Raw genomic sequence first — 21,881 nt, 5'->3', positions numbered from 1 at the left:
ACATCAGACACCAGGAGGACTTCTCTTTCCATTTAACCCAATTTACACATTTTGTCCATAAAACTGCTGGTTTGATCTTCATAGACACTCAATGCGCATATATTTTTCTTTTATTATTATTGTTGGGTAGTCATTTTCATCCCCTTTGTGTAGAATAGTGCTTGTTAGTTAGGTGAAGGTTTTTAGACCAGAATAATGATGAATCAGAAATATTTGGCTTCAATAAATCTTCATATATATAATTAAGAGAAGCGTTTGTGTTTATTTCGTGCAAGAGTGATTTATCCGTCAAAATTTTGTGGTTCTATTTAATAATCTATCAATTATTAATTATGAATAGCTAATTGTAATTATTAATCACAACACCAGAGGAAATCTCTGATTTCTATTTGTAAGTGTAAGAAATTATTTTCCTGAATTATGATTTTTAATTATAATTTTTGATAAATATTAATTAATCAATAATCATAATCCTTACACCCTCCACTATGTTAAGGTGGCAGCTGAAGGAGGTTGTGAACAAGGTGGCTTGGGCATCTGTTTTGGTTGCGCGCTGGACGCCTCCCTCGGGAGGTGTTCTAGGCACGTCCCAGTGGGAGGAGGCCTAGTGGACGGGTCAGGGGACGTCCCAGGACACGCCGGAGGGACTATGTCTCTTGGCTATTTATGTTTGAGAACCAAGGTTTATTGATCAAACAACCAATCATAATGCAAATCAGTAGTGTTAGATAAATATTATTTTAATAAAATAATATTTTAAAGAATGATTTACTGAATTAGAAATCAGTAACCTTTTTGGACAATTGATTCTTAATGTATTTTTCAGTATCCACCATAATTTTATTAAAATAACATAGAAGGAAATATTATTTGGCAAATTAGAAATCAATAATCCTTTGGGCTATTGATTTGTAATTGACCTTCATGTTGTTAACTAGCCATCACAAGGAGTAACGGACTACTAAACTGGCATAGAGGAACGTCTATGGACTCTCACAAGATGGCGACAAATCGGATGTAAATATTGGAGAATAGAGTATGTTTGGGGAGTGTGAGTGAGTGTACGACGTCCATTGTTGTTTGTCTTTACGTTGGGTGCGTGGGTGTGAGTGTTTTTATGTGTATGCATGAGGGTTTGTAACGTGTGATTGTGTGTGCCTGTTTTTTGTGCCAAGTTGGGTCTTGGGCTGCCCCCTCTCCTGGATCAATTTAGGCCCCCAATCAAATGAGGGGCCTATTCCCTCTCCGCCACACTATCTGCCAGTGGTTGGTGTCTCTGCCTGCCGGTGTACTTGTGGTTCTCGGTATCTGGGCTGGGTCCTCTGGTGTGTGCTGGCTCACTCCCGGTGGCTGCTTGCCAGGGCAAGGACCCCTGGGCTCAGTCTAGCCTCTGCTTGGAGAGTGATATGTCTCAGGGTCTCGGGTCTCTGGGTCCATGGCTGGATCTGCTCAGGCGTAGACAGCTGCCGGCGGGGCCTGTGGGCTCGTCGCTTCAGCTCCCTGGGGCTTCTGCACTGTGGCTGCTGGGGGGTTCCCCTGGTATTCTCACCTGCTCCTCTCTGGGGGGGGGGGGTTACGGTAGTCCCGACAGTGCTTCTCTTGGGGCTCCTGTGCTCTGGGGGGCCTTTGGATGTCTGGGGCTCGGATCTCCTCGGTATCTGTCCCGGTTCCAGGGTGGCGGGGCTCACTATTGCATATTTTTATGGAGAAACCTGTGTATGCACATGCGCTCTCGTACTCAGACCGACAGGTGTTTAGATTTAGGTGTTAACAGATACACAAATGTTCTATAATGAGCCGCATTTATCCCCAAAATACATCTTGCATTCATAAGTACCGTGCACGTTTTGGCAAAAAAACTGTCTATATGATTATTTCTGCAGGTGTAGAAGCAAGCAGGGTGTTATCTTGTATTCTCTTCATCCTTCTTTCTTTCCTCCATTCTATTTTCCTTCTCTCCCCTTTTCCTTTTTGACCCCCTTTTTCTCTCGTGTTTTTTTTTTCCTTTCCATTTCTGTCTCCGTGTCCGTAACATTGGAAATAATCCCTAAGCAGTTTCTAATAAAGTTTCTTGTTATGAATATCAAGCAGAGTTTGGGCTGTTGGGCTTCTTCTTGGCACTCAGACAACAAGAGTGCTACTGTGCCGGACAGGACACAGTTAACAAAAAAAAAGGCTGGCGCTATTAGCTGTTTTAGCTAACAAAGTAAAATTTTATTTATTTTATTTTATTTAGTAACCTTTTCAGTTTAAGGTTCCATGAATACAAATATTAAGGTCTGTATGAGCCCCAGTCTCACATTATGGCTGATCTATGTTTTAACCACTCATTGAAATAAAGTTTGTCATAACAAACACAACTCTAAGCAGATGAACTAGCCTAAAGGCTTAGAGGTCTGTTTGCATTAGGACTGAAAAGGTTTGGCTTTTAGCACCATAAACAAAGCTAAACACCATGATTTTTTAGATTGTTTGATCCTAAAATAATTTTCTCTGCCCAGACCTCTTACGCAAACTGTTGTGATGACATACGTGAAGAAGGTCCAAAGGGCGTTGGATTGTATGGCAAAGGTGGCCCAGTCTGGCTGCTGAGTTGCTTGGTGGATGGCAAACAAAGAAAACTGCTCTCAATAGTAGCTTGGGGGGGGGGAGCACGCAGAACGGCATGTGATGCTGCGGTTTTCGATGCATGCTTCTTTAGGGAGTGGGGAAAACCGCTTGGTTCTTTCTTCCGGGGGAATCTCTGGCTCAGATTTATTTTCTTTAGAAAGTCAGAAAGAAAGGTTAAGACAGCTTGTTTTAATCACCCCTATAATTTGCTGAGTGAAGTGTTTTGTTAGTGGCTGTACAACATCAAGAGGAATTCCAGCTCTGAATCCTACCTTTCGTTGTCTGATGAGCTAACCCCTCCCTCCTACTTCCCTATGTCTAAGGGGATTGCTCAATCCAGCTCTCCATCCAACGGGTCCGGACTTCCCTAAACCTGGAAGATCTTACTAAGCGGGTTTACTGAAAGTTCTGTTTAAGCTGGTGTCAGGAAATGACTCGGCTAGCCTCTAACAGCCTTCATACAAAAGTCTCGCCCTTCTTCAACTGGAGGTCTGGACGACTAAGTAGACTTTTTACCACCAATGAAAAACCAAAAATACGGTGACTCAAATAATTGAATGTCCACGATTTAAGTAGAATTTTATATGCTTTCTTTAATTAGTAACGCTTATGCAGGGGTCAGTAAAAGCTTAAATTCGGCAACACATAATAATTTCAATAACAGGAATGAATCAATCAACTTAACCTGTCTTTCTCTGATGCTGAAACTAGTGAGTTTGGAGAGGCTTTGAAGACAGAGGCTCATCCATGCACCTGATGGAGATGTTTCTTCTGGTAACGAGTGATTTCTTGAAGGAAATACGACTCAGTCTTCAGTTTTCTTCCCCTAAGTGGACAGGCACTGATGCTCCAGGTTTTGATGGTTAAACAGGAACTTTGTTGTCATATGTCTCAGAAGACAGTAGCTTCCAGAGGCTGAAGAGTTGAAGGAAACCCGGAGACATAAATGAGGTTGATTCAGGACTTCCAGAAGCCTGAAACTTAGAGCAATCAGCTGTTCACCGATCAAGTTCACTTCTGTTGTCTGGATAAAAAGGCTGTAGATAAAATCAGATTCTTAATTTTGAGACACAGTCCTTCCAGGGCACACAGGTTGATCCTCTTTTTAATGCAGCTGATCAGCTGGGCTGTGCCTCTGGTCCTTTTTCATCTGAGCATCTTTTCTCCATCCGATCTTGTTCGCTGGTCTTCTGTGAGGAAACTACCAGATTATTGGAGGCTGAACAAATATCTGTGCCAAATGTTTTGATTTATATTTGTAAAATATGTAGTTGTATGAATTATTTTGCAAGGCATATTTATTCCCTTAACTTTGCCAGCCATAAACAGCAACATATCCCTGACAACACAGAGTGAAATCCACTCAAAAATCAGAGGATGCCACAACAGACCCCATGTGTCTAGTTAACACTAAACACATTTTTACAGTTTTTGCTGTCCACATTGTGTTCCCTGCTCTGCCAAATCAATGTGATGCATGAGCTCCATAAACTAAACTAATCCCAGACTGAAGTGCTGGCCTACACTCAATAGAGCTGTATCCAATTTTGCACTAAGACTCAGAGATAGGCTTTAGTCTGGATGTTTTATCATCTGACAAAAATGTTGAACTTTATAAAGCAAATAAGCTGCATTAATAATGAAACACGAGGACCAATTCTACATGATGTAATCCCAAGAATATGCTAAGACTTAAACAGTTGACCTTTCTGTGATAGCATGGCCTTTCTTTGAAAAAATTACCCTACAATAAAATTACCAACCAAAAGTGTACCCAAATACAAATATAAGGTTCGTACCTGTCTCACCTGTCAAACACCTGAAAGCAAAGGGTAACTTGAGGCCTCTGGGTGTTCTCTTTGTACCTGTAAAACACTCAACAAAATCTGCATTTAGAGTGGATCTCAGAGGTATCTTTACTAATAACAACAGTCCTTGTTCTTGAGTCACATCAGTTCTCCAAATGGTTAATTCACACACACCAGGTACAGGAAGTTCTTGCTTTGTGAGTGCATTTGCCGTGTCGACTGGGCATGACAGGAAAGTTCAAAGCATAGATTGTGTTTGAGGGCAGATGACGTTATTTGTGTGGACTCATTTTATTTTTGTTCCGTGGGGTGGGTGGCAGAAACAGAAATATTTCTTGAATTGTGACCAACTCATTAGTTGCTGGAGACATTGTCCAAAGCAAGTGATGAGATCTGTATGGGTGCAAATGACTGGACAATAAATGCATTACTCTCAGAGAGTCAAAACGAATTGCATTTGTCTTGCTGTCATTTTATTTTATTTTGTTTTTATTTTTTTTTGCAGGATGTCCTATATGAGGATGGACTCACAGCTGGTGAGTCAGTTTTCAGATGTCAGTTCCTGGACAAAATGCCATCATAAATTTAAGTGAATGTCGAGCATTATTCTGTCAATTCCACCACAGCAAAACTTTCCCTGACTTGGTTTCCTTTATAGCATATGAGTCCAGTTATTTGAAACATTATTTAGAGTGTTGTGATTGAACAACTTAAAACTTGAATTATTTTTAAAAACAAGAAATTGATGCACAGGACTTGATGTATTTAGGGCTTTCTCCAATCCACATGTGGTCAAGATTACCTACATCATGAAATATACACATACACCACTAATATGTTCCTTACCAATTCAAGATAACCCTTTCCTACTCTAACAATGTGTTAGAATGATTATTTCTGAAATTTTGACCACTTTTCTTGTTTGAATTGGTAGAACTCATTAAAATTGGTTTTCTCACATAGATCCAAAGGTTCTGTATAATCCACTAATTTCCAATGGGGTTGAAGTCACAGCCATTTCAGAGGCTTGAGTAGCTGGCTTTATTCATTCCAAACCCAGTTTGAATGAGTGTTTGGGCTGATTGTTGTATTAGAACACTCAATTATTTCCAAGCTTTAACCATGAAGCTCTTGATTTAAGAAGATGAAGAGTTTTGAATTTTGAGGTAATCAATTTTTACAATTCTACTCTATTCATGTACTGCACCAAGACCTATGGTGCCTAAACCACTAATAAGCATTTTGTGGTCACCACCATGCTTGACAGTACAGTGTTCTTACATATGAAAACCTCATCCTGACTCCCTCAAACATTCTTCATTTTATTGTGGCCAAAAAGCTTAATTTTGACTTGCGTAGGCATAACATTTTCCTCAGAAGGCATTTTGCTTGTTCATGTGGCACCTGCCAATTTCCGTCATACTTGAAAGTGTTGGTTTCAAAAACGAGACTTTTTGCTGGTCAGTGTGCTTTCTGTCATTGTTAAAGTTAAACTGTGACACTATACCTCAGTAAGTTCCAGTGTATGGTAATTCCTTAGATGGTTCTTATCATAGTAGTAATAATTATTCCATCTGGGGTGACAGTTTGGGTCAGACAGTTGAAACTTGGACCAAGTTGGATCTTGCAACAGTCTTAAACATGGATCATTCTAGAATTGCGGCACTCAAGATGGCAGCATGTTGGAGTAGCTCTGTTACATTTAATTTTCCTTTAGCATTAATAAAGTATTTTTGAATTTGAAAACTGGTTTTAAAATTAATAATGCTAGCTAACATAAGGCTTCTGGAATTTATCTCTTCTCCATCATATTAAAAGTGTATTACACTAAGCTTAAAAACAGGTTAGCATTAGAAAACCAATCAGTATAACTGAGCTCTACTATTTCTGCCTAGAAGTTAAATATCCAGCCCGTATTATGCCTGAACCTTTTTAAATGGCCTGCATTTGTGTAGCCCAAGTCCCCAGACACCCCAAAGTGCTTTACACTACAATCAGTCATCCACCCATTCATACAACCATTCACACACTGACAGTGGTAAGCTACAATGTAGCCACAGCTGCCCTGGGGCAAACTGACAGAAGTGATGCTGCCATACAATCGGCGCCACTGAGCCCTCTGACTACCCTCAGCAGGCAAGGAGGGTGAAGTGTCTTGCACAAGGACACAAAGACTGAGACGGACAGACGGAGATTCAAACCAGCAACCCACCGGTTACAGGACTAACCACTACCACTGTCACCACCGTCACTGTTTTTAATGGATGCCAAAATAAGTGGGTGTTTTTTCTGACATTTAACCAAACGTTAGTAGGGATGTAAAATTGTATGTATAATTTTGACTGTGTGTAGATAAGAGAAACTTCAAAATACATGGCAACTTATGCACTCAGTTCTCAGTTTTTTAAATCACTCAACAAGTTATGTTGTATTTCCAAGTCACCCTAAAACATTGTTCAAAATAAATAATTAAATTGACCAAATTAATGTAACTCATGCCAGTAATGAGTTTATATGTACTTCAAACACTGTAGATAATGTGAAAGAGTTGATGAAGTTTTTGATGCTACCCTGTAGCATGATTTCCACTTATGTTAATGAGAATACTGGGTGATTTGTATGTTAGCATTCATTTTGTAGCACTGCACTTAGAACCTGATTATGTAAATTAATCATAATCTCTACAATGAAATTAGAACTCCATGTTATTTTAGATCTCCTAATCAATAAAGGCCACATTTTCATTCAGGACACAGCCAAACCCAGCCGTGCGAAACAGCCCTTTCCTCATATTTTCAGCTCTCTTATGAACTTCCCAATGTAAAACGGTTGTCATTCATTTTCATTAACTGCTATAAATGAGGCACACATCTGTTGTATTAAAAATGTAATTATCAGAATACATAAATATATAAGTTCTGCAACCTGCATAATTGATGTGCACTAATGCAGAGTGTTAAAGGAATAAACTTCCACTTAGCAGGAATGTGCCACAGGAACAATAGGTGGGCTCTTCACTGATAATTGAACAGACAATTCTCAGGCCTGTGAAAATGTTAATTACACAAGATGGATCCTTCATCAACTGGCTCATCCATAAAAGCACAATTCACATCTGTGAAGTACAGAAATGGGAGCAGAGTGGGAGACAAAGATTCCCATGGTAAGTAGTGAGGAATTGCCCTCAATGCTTCTGAGCTCAGCAGAGAAATATGACCTCAAATTCACTCAGAGGAAGTGAATGACAAAATCAGACACACCACAGGAGAAACCTAATTATGTTACAGTCGTCATTATAGTGATTAAGATGTTAGCTAATGCATGATGCATGACACTGTAACCAATGGGTAGCCGGTACATTCACATGAGATATGTCCCTGTATCAAATGCAATAAAGCCACAGGGTCTATCCGGTTCTCAATATGTCATGCCTTGCATTAAACTAATATTCTATTGGCTTGATGGTTTTGCTGATAAGCATTTCTGATGCTTTTGCAGAAATCTACATGGTGCTTTAGGTTAGAAATGTATTCATGCTTGAAAGATATTTTCATTGATATATGAAGGTATGCACAAAAAAGGAAGCGAGGTAAACATGCATATAGAGGACATATGGTTTAACCCCAAAATATTCCTACCCCTGGCAGATTAGATTAAAAAAGATTTTAACTTATCCAAGAAGTTTGTTTCTGTTAGGAAATGAGAAGGATATCTCTCAAAGAAAATAAAGCAGTGGAAAAGGAGTGTCAGTTTTGGAAAAATGTATCTGTTTTTATTTACATTTTATTACAATGTATTATGTCAAAGCGATTGCCTTCTTAATCATCAATGGGAACAGTTTTATTGGCATTACAACAATCAAACCCTTCTTAAAACTGCTGACCAGCATTTAACGTGATTCCACTTATATTTTGACAATTTACCTTTGTGATGACCTCAAAGTCCTTGAAGGTTGCAAGGCCATCTGGCCATCATCCTAAATTTTATCTTGCTCTATATATTTCAATAAAATTGTATATGACACTCTGGCTATGCCTCTTCAAAACAATAATATTACTTAACTTAATTTGGACCTAACTATTTATTTTTCATTAAATGTTCATGCGGATATCTTTGGCATTCCTTTGATTTCAACTAATATAAATGATCATTTCCAGATTGGTTTGCAAGTTCTGTACAGGACACAAAGGACTGTGATTAAATAAATCCAAACTACTTTAAAGAGAAATCTAAGTTTGATAATATCCTTTCAGATGGTTCTCAAATGAGATGGGAATTTTTGATAAAATTTTTTATTTTGCACAAGATAAATAACACAAAAATTTTGATTTTGTGCTGGTGAATTAGCAAATGACTTACAAGTATTTGTTTTTAGTCACACACCTGTCATACAAAGCTGACACCTGAACTGACTTGCAAATATTTCGCTGAGGCTTCTATCGGTATGGGCTGTTAACTTCCCCTGGCATGATGAGCTTCACTGACAACTAAGGATGGGCACCGAATTCGGTACTTTTATAAGTACCGACCGAATTCCGTTGGTACTACCAAGTACCGATTCACGTAAAATCAAACTGTACCATGTTTCAGTACCTTAACGCATCCTTGTGACACTGAGGGAGTGGAAGAGTGGGCGGTTTTCCATGCCGGACATTAACACAGCATTGCAGTAAGGACGTCAGTAGCCGCTGGCAGTGGCGTGCACAGAAAGTTTGGGGGGCAGGTGCTCAAGTGGAAAAAAAGGGCACCTTGTGTGGCACATGGAGCTGTTGGCTGCCTTTGAAGTGTGAGATTCATTACAGGCACAGCCTGAACATAATTTATATGTATTATCAAGCACCCACAAAACAAGCTGCGTCCTGTGGAATCGAGGAAAATGACCATGCAGGAAAAACAGCTCAAAACAAGAATGCATTTTACTAAATTCTTAAGATTACTAAGGTAAAAAATGTTATTGATTAAAAGTTTAATTACTGACTCAACACCAGCCTTTAACCTGAACTTCCTGAGTCAAATTTATTTCTTCTTATACACTGAGTACGTGTCTGTCTTGACTATATCATTCTGTACTTTTATCACAAAATACCTTCTGCACCAAATAATCTTATGTTGTAGCAAAGCAGGTTATACTGCCAAATGTACCAGGTAGGTCACACTAAAAGAGTTATTTTCAGAAATGTGAGTAACAAGTGACCATTCTACAGCGTAAAACAACTATACCCAGAAAATGAGTTATAAAATCTTCATAGTCAAAATGATGACTGAGAATGATAAGAGGAATCATCTATACTTCTGCATGTAGCCAGTGTGATATGACAAATTATTCTTAGAGAATTAAAATTAATGAGATTATAAGTCCTGAGAAGTGTCTGCTATTTAGAAATTAAAATACTCTGATTACATCATAATTTTTACACACACAGAAGTAGAAAATAACTTGGCCTACATGCCCCACATTTACTGAACTTTATTACAGGTATTTTTAGTAGCCCAGTGTATGAATTGGAACGGTAACCAGCTCATTTGGCCGTAATTGCAATTAAAAAAAACATGAGTCAAACAGACATCAGCATGGGGGACCATTATAGCAAATGTAATACATAAATCTATGAGATAGATTTGAATTTATTTATTTCTTCTAATTTAATCTAAGAGTTAAATCGTAGACATTCTTCTGGCGCCTGGTGGCGGCCACAGAAGACATAGCGGGTAAAAGTATGCCATTGATTGGCCTTTTCTGTCAAGATAAAATGGAGGCAAGTGAAGTTTTAACTTTTTCATCTGAAGTTTAGGAAGCAAGTATATTCGTTTTGTTTGTTACCTGGATGGCTAGCCAGCCTGTCGGCAGGGCAGGGCTCAATCTGACGGCGGAGGGGAGGAGAAAAGAGGCAAGCTGCACCAGCGCAGGTCCACCTCTCTGCTCTGCACGCAGCCCGCCTCCGTTGAGAGACACACGAGGCGGGGCATGTATGTCCATGGGTGAGGTGGGGTGGTAGTTGTCGCTCAAAATTTCAAAAACGTGGGGCACTGGTATTATAGGCCTTTAAATTCAGAAATGGTACCTTGGGCCCCACACTATACACTGTAAAAAAAAAAAAAGATTTCAGGAGGGCACTTTTTTGTCCATAGAATAAAAGGACATCTGTGTACGTCCCTGACCGCTGGTACCGTCAACAAAGCATGTCAGATAGAAAGCGCTCGATAGTATGGCTCCACTCTTCAAAATGCGGTTCAGATTACGCCTGCTGCAATATTTGTGATGCAATGTGCAAGGCCAGCGGCAGGAATACTTCTAATCTGAGGAAGCAAAAGCAGTGTTTCCCATACTAGTATTCAAGGGGGCGCCCCGCCCAGCCCTGCCCCGCCAACCAGACAGCCAGCCCCCCCAAGAGGATCACGGCATGTAGTAATAGTATGTTTGGACAGTTAGTGTCATTCAATTCAATTTCAATTCAAAAATACTTTATTAATCCCAAAGGGAAATTAAATGTTGTTGTAGCTCATTATGAAGGTTTCTTCAAAGAGCCGTTGTTGTTGTAGGACAGTCTCATGAAGAGGATGCTCAGGGTTCTCCATAATGTTCTTCATTTATGAAGAATCCATCTTTAACAATGATCTCCAGAGGTTCCAGAGGAGTCCCCAGAACAGAGCCAGCCTCTTTTATCAGCTTGTTGAGCTTTTTTAAGACCCTGGCTCTGATGCTGCTTCCCAGCAGATGATGGCAGAAGAGATCACACTCTCCACAACAGACTTATAGAAGATATGCAGCATCTTGCTGCAAACACCAAAGGACCTAAGCTTCCTCAAGAAGTACAGTCTGTTCTGTCCCTTCTTGTAGATGGCTTCACAGTTGCATCTCCACTCTAGTCTGTTGTCCAGGTGAACACCGAGGTATTTATACTCCTCCACCACCTCCACTTCTTCTCCCATGATAGAAATAGTTTTTGACTTATTCCTGTTTCTCTTAAAATCTACAATCATCTCCTTTGTTTTAGTCACGTTCAAGATGAGATGGTTGTTTCCACACCATGCCACAAAGCGGTCCACCACCTTCCTGTACTCAGCTTCTTGTCCATCTCTGATCCACCCCACAACTGCAGAATCATCCGAGTATTTCTCTAGATGACAGGAGTCTGTCTTGTAATGGAAGTCTGAGGTGTACAGAGTGAAAAGGAATGGTGAGAGTACAGTCCCCTGTGGTGTTCCTGTGCTGCTGACTAACTGGTTAGACTCACAACCCTTCAGTCTCACAAACTGTGGTCTGTTTGTCAAGTAGTCTGTGATCCAGGAGATTGTTGAGGTCTCCACCTGAGTCTTCTGGAGTTTCTGACAAAGCAAATCAGGTTGGATTGTGTTAAATGCAGTGGAGAAATCAAAGAACATGATCCTCACACTACTGGCTTTGTCCAGATGACAGTGGGTTTGTTGTAGCAGGTGTATGATGGCATCTTCAACTCTAACTCCACAGCGATAAACAAACTGAAAGGGGTCCTGATAGTTTATTGTTTGCTTACTCAGGTGGGCCAACAGGACTCTCTCTAAGATCTTCATGATGTGGGATGTCAGGACAACAGGTCCATAGTCATTGAGGACTGATGGGTGAGTTTACTTTGGTATCGGAACAAGACAGGAGGTCTTCCACAACACTGGAACCTTCTTCTGGGCCAGGCTAAGGTTGAAGAGGTGCAGAATCCCACAGAGCTGCTCTGCACTGACCTTCAAGACTCTAGGGCTGACACCATCTGGATCTGCAGTCTTATTCCAATTCAGTCTCTCCAGTTGCATCTTCTCCTGAATTCTTGAGGGCTGAGGTGGAAGATAAAAAAATTTGAGGTGTTACTGGACAGCTGTGGGTCAAAGGAGGGTGGGATGTCTGTATGGCTGTGAGCAGGAGAGGAGGATGCTGAGCTTGTTTCTGAACTGAACCTATTGAAGAATGTGTTCAGTTCATTGGCTCTGTCCAGACCTCCATCGGTCTGATCATGCTTCTGCTTGAAGCCTATGATCTTCTTCATCCTTGATATTGTTTCGCTTTAATATATCACGTCATGAAGGATTTCTGTCTCTGCGTCCCTGCCCTTGACACGCTGCTAAAGTCCAGTCACCACCGTTTAAAAGGTTTTGACCTGGCTTGGCTGTGGGAGGTGAAATTATCCCCCTGGATCTACAAGACTGAGCTTGGTAATTAAATACATACATGATGGATAGAGAAAAGAAAGAAAGAAAGAAAGAAAGAAAGAAAGAAAGAAAGAAAGAAAGAAAGAAAGAAAGAAAGAAAGAAAGAAAGAAAGAAAGAAAGAAAGAAAGAAAGAAAGAAAGAAAGAAAGAAAGAAAGAAAGAAAGAAAGAAAGAAAGAAAGAAAGAAAGAAAGAAAGAAAGAAAGAAAGAAAGAAAGTTTGAGTTTAAAAATACCTTTATTTCACACTCTAACCATCATTAAAAAAACACAAAATAATAATCCATAAAACAAAAAAACATTCTAAATAAAAAAAATCAAAAAGCCAAAACTAAAGATGCATCATCCACTGAACACAGAAATAATAGGGTTAGGGTTAGGGTTAATACCAACATCAATTTCATAAAGTTTACAAATGTCAAACAAATCTCTTAAAAGAAAAATATTATCCATGATAGATCTGTCAGGTACACAATATGACTGATCTCTGTGTATGATAAATTCAAGAATGTTCTTCAACCTATTCGAAAGCACTTTAGAAAATAATTTATAATCCACACAAAGGAGGGCAACAGGTCTCCAGTTTTTCAACAAAGTCAAGTCTCCTTTTTTTGGAAGTAAGGAAAGAACAGCTTTCCGGCAGGATGGTGGCAAGATACCTGTCAAGGTGCACTCCTTGAGCACTTCCCACAAGTCCTCTCCCAACAGCCTCCAAAAATGTTTATAAAAATCTGCAGGCAAACCATCTAGACCTGGAGTCTTGCCAGGAGCCATTTGTCCAACAGCAGCAGTCAGTTTTTCCAATGAAACTTCAGCATCCAGAATTGCCTGATCTGCAGCCGAAAGTTGAGGAAGACCATCCAGTAGAGCATCCACACAGCTGCTGTTACAGGCCTGCTGTCTAAAAAGGTCACTATAGAAAGTCACTGCATGCTCCTTCATGATGGTGGGATCAGTGGTCAGAGTTCCATCTGGAAGCCGAAGACACATCATCTGCTTTGTCTGGCAGACATTTCTCTCCAAATTAAAAAAGAAGGATGTAGGGGCATCCATATCCTTAACGGTAGCAAACCTTGACCGAACTAAAGCCCCTTTAGCTCTTTCATGCAAGAAACAACTTAACTGATCTTTCTTATGTTTAAGCTGTTCATTATTAGCCATTTCTGTTACTACATCATTTTCTAACTGTGTTATTTCAATTTCTAAATTCTGAATCACATTTTAAATTTTAATTGTAGAATGGCTTGTGTATTGTTGACAAAAAACTCTTATCTGAGCCTTTCCAACCTCCCACCAGTCAGTTAAGGATGTAAAACCTGATTTTCTTGCCTTCCATATCTGCCAAAAATTACTAAAACTTTGGCAAAAAAAACTGTCTTGAAGTAGTTTTATATTGAAATGCCAATAAGATCTGCATCTAGTAGTGGTTGAAAAAAGGAAATCCATACAAACTAAATGATGGTCAGAAAAGCCAACTGGATAAATTAGGCAGTTGGATAGTCTATTTCTACTAATTTCTGAAATATAAAATCTGTCCAACCTGGCCCCACTCACTGTCCCCTCTTTCATTTTTACCCATGTATATTGTTTAGCTTGCGGATGTTTAATCCTCCAAGCATCAACCAAATTAAGCTCTGATATCACCTGAGCTAATTTAGCAGATGATGGAAAATGAGGTTCTTCTCCTGTTCTATCTATTGTAAAATGAAGAGTGCAGTTCCAATCCCCACCCATCACAATACACTCATTTTGATTAGACTGCTGCAAAAAACTGTATATTTTCTCAAAAGTCTTCATCCTGTTATCCCCCTGATTTGGTGCATAAACATTAATAAAGCAAAAAGAGAAACTTTCTATCTCTACTTTAAACCCCAGGACCCTGCCTGGGATTAACTCAATACAGGAAATGATGTTAGCATCCAGTCTTGGTGAAAATAAAATTGCTACACCAGCAGATGACCTGGTCCCATGAGACAAAAAATATTTCCCTTTCCAACTCAAACCCCACTCTACCTCATTTTCATGATCTGTATGTGTCTCTTGTAAAAACACAACATCAAGCTTCTTTTGAAAAATCAGCTCTAAACTAACCATCCTTTTCTGTGGATCCCTCCCACATTGATGTTTAATGATCCCACCCTGATATTATTCATACAGGAGAAACAGAGAGGGAAAACAGACAGAAAAAGCAAAAATAAGACCACCCAGTGTATTATAATCAGTCTCATTTCTATATGTTTAACCGTTTTGAACCTTTTCCTTTATTTGCTAAATACTGTTTCCGGACATTTGTCATGTGCTTTTTTAACCGGAACCTTTTCTTTTCATCTAACATTTTAAAATCTACTACTTTCTGTACCATGAGAGCGCTCTTGATAAATTTTTCCGCATCAGCAAAATAATCAAGAACTTTAACATGTTTTCCAAAAGTTTCATCAAGGAAAACATTGATTTCATCCAAAGTGTACAAATCAACACTGGATGTTTGGGAATCTGCTATTGAAATACTATCTGAATCACTGTCATACTCCATATTTTCTACCTGTTCGTCATCAGCTGCAGGCTGAGCCTCTACACCCTCACCTGCGGGCAGCACCGCTGCCTCGGCAGCACCAGGGTTCGAGTTAGCTGTAGGATCTGTTTCTAAATCAAAATTGCCACAGATTAGGGAATCTTTTGGAACGATTCCAATTTTCTCAAGGTCATTCTTAACAGGCTGTATAACCAGATCGCTGCTTCCCTCCCCAGCCTCAGAGACAGTTGACAGGGGAGGCACCACCCCCTCCGCAGCCGGAGGAACACCAGCAGCTAGCGACGCTTCTCCATTTGGATTTACCTCAACCTGCCTTGTCGGGTTTTTGTGCGGACAAGCGGCTCGTTTATGTCCGATATCCCCACACTCAAAACATTTCATGTTTCCGGTGCTCGCGTAAACCATATAAGATCCTTCCTCATATTTAACTCTGAAAGACACTTCCAGCGTTTGTGAAGCAGAGTTTAGAAACATAAACACCTGTCTCCTAAAAGATTGGACATGTTTTAGTTTATCGTCCTTACATCCCAAACCCACAGTTTTGAAACCACTAGCAAGTTTTCCAAAACGTTGGAGTTCTTTCTCCAGCAAGTTATTCGGAATGCAGGGCGGCGCACCCGAAACAATCACACGGGTGGAGGGCACTGCAAGCGGGGACACCTGCAGGTATTCTCCGCCTATTGTCACCCCGCTAACAATTAACTGAGTAACAAAGCGTTCTTCTTTCAAAAAAACCACTACTCCCTTATTCATTCTTGAAGCATAAATTAAATTGATGTGACCGACAATATCTCCTACAGCCAGGAGAACTGTCTCAACTGAGATTGACGGGTCAGGTTGAATCCGAATCCCATTCCTTAAACCCCTAAAGACGCCATCCCCGCAAACAAACAGCGCTACAAGCGCTAAAAAAAATCCAACAACACCGAGACTTAGAATCAGTACAAAATAAAGGATATAAAAAAAAAAAAACAACACATAAAAAAAATAAAAGGTCAGAAAAACTGTTAGAGACAACTCTTCCACTCTGTCAGACTCACCACGTGCAGCCTCACCATCACCACCAACACCCAGCATGCAGCGCAAAAGAAAGAAAGAAAGATGGAGATGGTTAAAGATAAAGAAAAAAGATAGATATTGACATAATATATAAATACAGTAGGTAGAAGATAAATAAACATTTCAGAGTTTTTTTATTTAAGAATGTTCTGTCGAATATGTAGACCGCTTAAACAGGCTGCAGTCAGAGGAAACCATGGGACCAGCCATTTATATATTTCTTTGAGTATGTGTGTATATACACTGACCTGGTTAAGCACAAGATTTTTGTCAAGGCTAAGGAGACAATTTTTGTCAGTCTCAGATGTACGGCTACAACTCCTGCATTCAGCGCCGTTGGCACGCCTGCATCTGTTAGCAACTCATCGTCTGCAGCCAGCATCATGGCTGGGTTTTGATTTGTGCATTACACTGCATAGTCAGTTGTTTCAAACAGTTCTTCAACATTAAAATCCTTAACTAAGAAGTTAGAATACAAACAGCTGGATGTTGTTTTGATATATCCATTAAGGTTTATATATTGAGAAATAAATATGTTAAATTGAAAATTGTTGAGATTTTATTATTAAATGAATTAACATTTTTATTAGCACATAAACACACACAAAAGTACTGAAAACTAGTACTGTTGAGTTCCTGTATCGATTCCCAGGTACCAAGTATCGGTACCATATCGGTTCAAATGTGAAAGGTACCCATCCCTACTAACAACACCATGGAATCACGGAATTAATACAAAAAGTAAGAATAAAAACGTATATGAGATGTTTTTATTTAAAACAGAAAATCAACAAATATTAAAATTGCTACTAAAATGATGTATTGATTATTGCTGTTACGATATTGTTAATATAAGGCTATTTATCGTTATTTTATGTTTTATACATGGAGTAAAGTACAGATAGATAATAAACACCCGCTGAATATACTGTAAGGTTTTTGAGTCCTCCTAGGTCTGAATATGATACCTTTTTGTTGTTTGCCCATTATGAAGTAACACAAAGACATAAATCTAATAGCTGTTTAATTAGTTTGGCTATAGGCTAAGGTAGTCGACCTCCTATAATTTGCCAACTGTAGTAATAAAACATTGTTTTTTAAAAAAGGGTGTTGGGTGGTTCTCATTAAGTTTATGACTATGAGCGGAAATATTTCCAGAACAAATTAATTTGCCTTTGGTAACTATTGGGCAACTGAAACACCTTTACAGAAAGTAGTAGGGGAGGGGCAGTGGTGCTGTACACTGTGCTTCAAACACCATGAGAAAACTGGTCACTCTGGCACTCCCTATGATATTTAATGTAAAGGACGTTAATCCATAGAAACACTATAAGTGAACGCGGCAGTGGCACAGGGTGTTAAGCACGCGACACGTAAACCGAGGCTATAGTCCTTGATGCAGCCTGTTGATCTTTCCTGCATGTCTTCCCCTCTCGCTCTCCACCCCATTTCCTGTTGGTCAATTAAATAAAAGTCAGTAATGCCATTAAAAAGAAACACTGAGTGAAATTGTTTACATTTTTAAAATAAAATTTTTGGAAGGCTTGTTATACCTTGGTGCCAGTTACTGACTGCATAGTTTCTGACAAAGTTAGGCTGCTGTCTAAATGGTGGATCCTGATCAGAGATCTCTGCAACCAATCCTGGTCATCCTTTGATGGATGTGCAGAGTTGGAGTGAGAAAAACAATGCGAGTTGTTAAACCTGGCTTTTATCTGCTATGTTTACCTATGTTTGCCTTTACAGACACCAGCTCTGATTTCATTAGCGGATTTCTGAAACACATCGTATTGTGAGGAATCTACATCTTAACCCAAACCCTGTATGTGCACACAGAACTCATTGTCCTCATCAGAGCAGGCAGTCATGGGGCCACTGAGCTGTGGTATGTCAGACCACATTAGCCAAAATTCCCTGTGTATCCCCCAGGCTCTACTACGTTGGGAATGTGTGGTGTCGTCTGAGGATTGTCTGCAAGCTACCCTCATTTTTCATCTGCCGTTCTCACTTTTTCATTCCCTGCACCGTCCTCTCTTTCTTTGACCGCTAAGCCTCTCTTTCGCTAAATTTAGCATATATCCTATTGACATATACACCCTCTGTATATGTTTTCTTTGGCTTATTGTCCTTTCCTTTCACCTTGCGGTACTTTTTTTTCTTCCCTGTCTGACCCCCCATGGGAAACTGAGTTTTGTGCATGTTCTGTTGCATTAAATAATTGAAGATCTCTGAAACAAACAGCTACACACACAAACCTTGTCTCTCCCCACTCACCACCCCCAGTTATCTATGCGTCTTAATTAGGACTTCATAACATGCAGAGACCCTCCCTGGTGACAGTGGGTGAGTCTGTGACTCCGTGCATGTTTGCAGCCGTAGCTTCCCTGGTCCAATTCTGCTATAGTTGTCCTTACTTGACATGGGATGTTCTGTCAGGCTGAGTAATTACCAGCTGGTCTACAGGGGTTGGACAATGAAACTGAAACACCTGGTTTTAGACCACAATAATTTATTAGTATGGTGTAGGGCCTCCTTTTGCGGCCAATACAGCGTCAATTCGTCTTGGGAATGACATATACAGGTCCTTCTAAAAAAATTAGCATATTGTTATAAAGTTCATTATTTTCCATAATGTCATGATGAAAATTTAACATTCATATATTTTAGATTCATTGCACACTAACTGAAATATTTCAGGTCTTTTATTGTCTTAATACGGATGATTTTGGCATACAGCTCATGAAAACCCAAAATTCCTATCTCACAAAATTAGCATATTTCATCCGACCAATAAAAGAAAAGTGATTTTAATACAAAACACGTCAACCTTCAAATAATCATGTACAGTTATGCACTCAATACTTGGTCGGGAATCCTTTTGCAGAAATGACTGATTCAATGCGGCGTGGCATGGAGGCAATCAGCCTGTGGCACTGCTGAGGTCTTATGGAGGCCCAGGATGCTTCGATAGCGGCCTTTAGCTCATCCAGAGTGTTGGGTCTTGAGTCTCTCAACGTTCTCTTCACAATATCCCACAGATTCTCTATGGGGTTCAGGTCAGGAGAGTTGGCAGGCCAATTGAGCACAGTGATACCATGGTCAGTAAACCATTTACCAGTGGTTTTGTCACTGTGAGCAGGTGCCAGGTCGTGCTGAAAAATGAAATCTTCATCTCCATAAAGCTTTTCAGCAGATGGAAGCATGAAGTGCTCCAAAATCTCCTGATAGCTAGCTGCATTGACCCTGCCCTTGATAAAACACAGTGGACGAACACCAGCAGCTGACACGGCACCCCAGACCATCACTGACTGTGGGTACTTGACGCTGGACTTCTGGCATTTTGGCATTTCCTTCTCCCCAGTCTTCCTCCAGACTCTGGCACCTTGATTTCCGAATGACATGCATAATTTACTTTCATCCGAAAAAAGTACTTTGGACCACTGAGCAACAGTCCAGTGCTGCTTCTCTGTAGCCCAGGTCAGGCGCTTCTGCCGCTGTTTCTGGTTCAAAAGTGGCTTGACCTGGGGATTGCGGCACCTGTAGCCCAGTTCCTGCACACGAGTGCTGTATCAAGTGCCTTGATACAGCACTCTGGGAACAGCCTATTCGTTCAGAAATTTCTTTCTGTGTCTTACCCTCTTGCTTGAGGGTGTCAAAAGTGGCCTTCTGGACAGCAGTCAGGTTGGCAGTCTTACCCATGATTGGGGTTTTGAGTGATGAACCAGGCTGGGAGTTTTAAAGGCCTCAGGAATCTTTTGCAGGTGTTTAGAGTTAACTCGTTGATTCAGATGATTAGGTTCATAGCTCATTTAGAGACCCTTTTAATGATATGCTAATTTTGTGAGATAGGAATTTTGGGTTTTCATGAGCTGTATGCCAAAATCATCCGTATTAAGACAATAAAAGACCTGAAATATTTCAGTTAGTGTGCAATGAATCTAAAATAAATGAATGTTAAATTTTCATCATTACATTATGGAAAATAATGAACTTTATCACAATATGCTAATATTTTGAGAAGGACCTGTACAAGTCCTGCACAGTGGTCAGAGGGATTTTAAGCCATTCTTCTTGCAGGATAGTGGCCAGGTCACTACGTGATAATGGTGGAGGAAAACATTTCCTGACTCGCTCCTCCAAAACATCCCAAAGTGGCTCAATAATATTTAGATCTGGTGACTGTGCAGGCCATGGGAGATGTTCAACTTCACTTTCATGTTCATCAAACCAATCTTTCACCAGTCTTGCTGTGTGTATTGGTGCATTGTCATCCTGATACACGGCACCGCCTTCAGGATACAATGTTTGAACCATTGGATGCACATGTTCCTCAAGAATGGTTCGGTAGTCCTTGGCAGTGATGCGCCCTAGCACAAGTATTGGGCCATGATATGGCAGCCCAAACCATCACTGATCCACCCCCATGCTTCACTCTGGGCATGCAACAGTCTGGGTGGTACACTTCTTTGGAGCTTCTCCACACCGTAACTCTCCCAGATGTGGGGAAAATAGTAAAGGTGGACTCATCAGAGAACAATACATGTTTCACATTGTCCACAGCCCAAGATTTGCGCTCCTTGCACCATTGAAACTGACGTTTGGCATTGGCATGAGTGACCAAAGGTTTGGCTATAGCAGCCCGGCCGTGTATATTGACCCTGTGGAGCTCCCGACGGACAGTTCTGGTGGAAACAGGAGAGTTGAGGTGCACATTTAATTCTGCCGTGATTTGGGCAGCTGTGGTTTTATGCTTTTTGGATACAATCCGGGGTAGCATCCGAACATCCCTTTCAGACAGCTTCCTTTTGCGTCCACAGTTAATCCTGTTAGATGTGGTTCGTCCTTCTTGGTGGTATGCTGTCATTACCCTGGATACCATGGCTCTTGATACATCACAAAGACTTGTTGTCTTGGTCACAGATGCGCCAACAAGACGTGCACCAACAATTTGTCCTCTTTTGAACTCTGGTATGTCACCCATAATGTTGTGTGCATTTCAATATTTTGAGCAAAACTGTGCTCTTACCCTGCTAATTGAACCTTCACACTGCTCTTACTGGTGCAATGTGCAATCAATGAAGACTGGCTACCAGGCTGGTCCAATTTAGCCATGAAACCTCCCACACTAAAATAACAGGTGTTTCAGTTTTATTGTCCAACCCCTGTATATACATATACACATACATACATACATATATATATATATATATATATATATATATATATATATATATATATAATATATGTATATATATATATATATAGTGTGTATATATTATATATATATGTGTGTATATATGTGTATATATACACTGACATTATTGACAGCAAGGCACCCTCATGGCCAGAAATCCATGACCTTCTTCCCTCACCTTTACTCTGACTGCTGTCTCTGTGGTGCTGATTTATTGTGATGCTAATTTGATTTTTGGCTCACTGGCCTTCCCCTACACTCTGCTATCACCTTCAAGAGAATCGGAAAAGGCCATTTTAACTGGTCTAGGTAAAGTATAAAACTTACAGAGTAACTTTAAAGAGCTTTGTTTGCATAGAAAGCACATTAGAGTTTAAATTCAGCTGTGACAACGGTTTTATTGTTAAAATTTACCCCATTAAAGTAGTTTAAAAGCTAATGAATAAAGCCCTGATTTCTAAATTATAGCGTGGCTCCTTCTCCAGACAGCTAACAGGAAAG

The sequence above is a fragment of the Girardinichthys multiradiatus genome, chromosome 17, assembly GCF_021462225.1.
Source record: "Girardinichthys multiradiatus isolate DD_20200921_A chromosome 17, DD_fGirMul_XY1, whole genome shotgun sequence".
In the NCBI taxonomy this organism is placed as follows: domain Eukaryota; kingdom Metazoa; phylum Chordata; class Actinopteri; order Cyprinodontiformes; family Goodeidae; genus Girardinichthys; species Girardinichthys multiradiatus.
Note: the sequence above shows the minus strand (reverse complement) of the source record.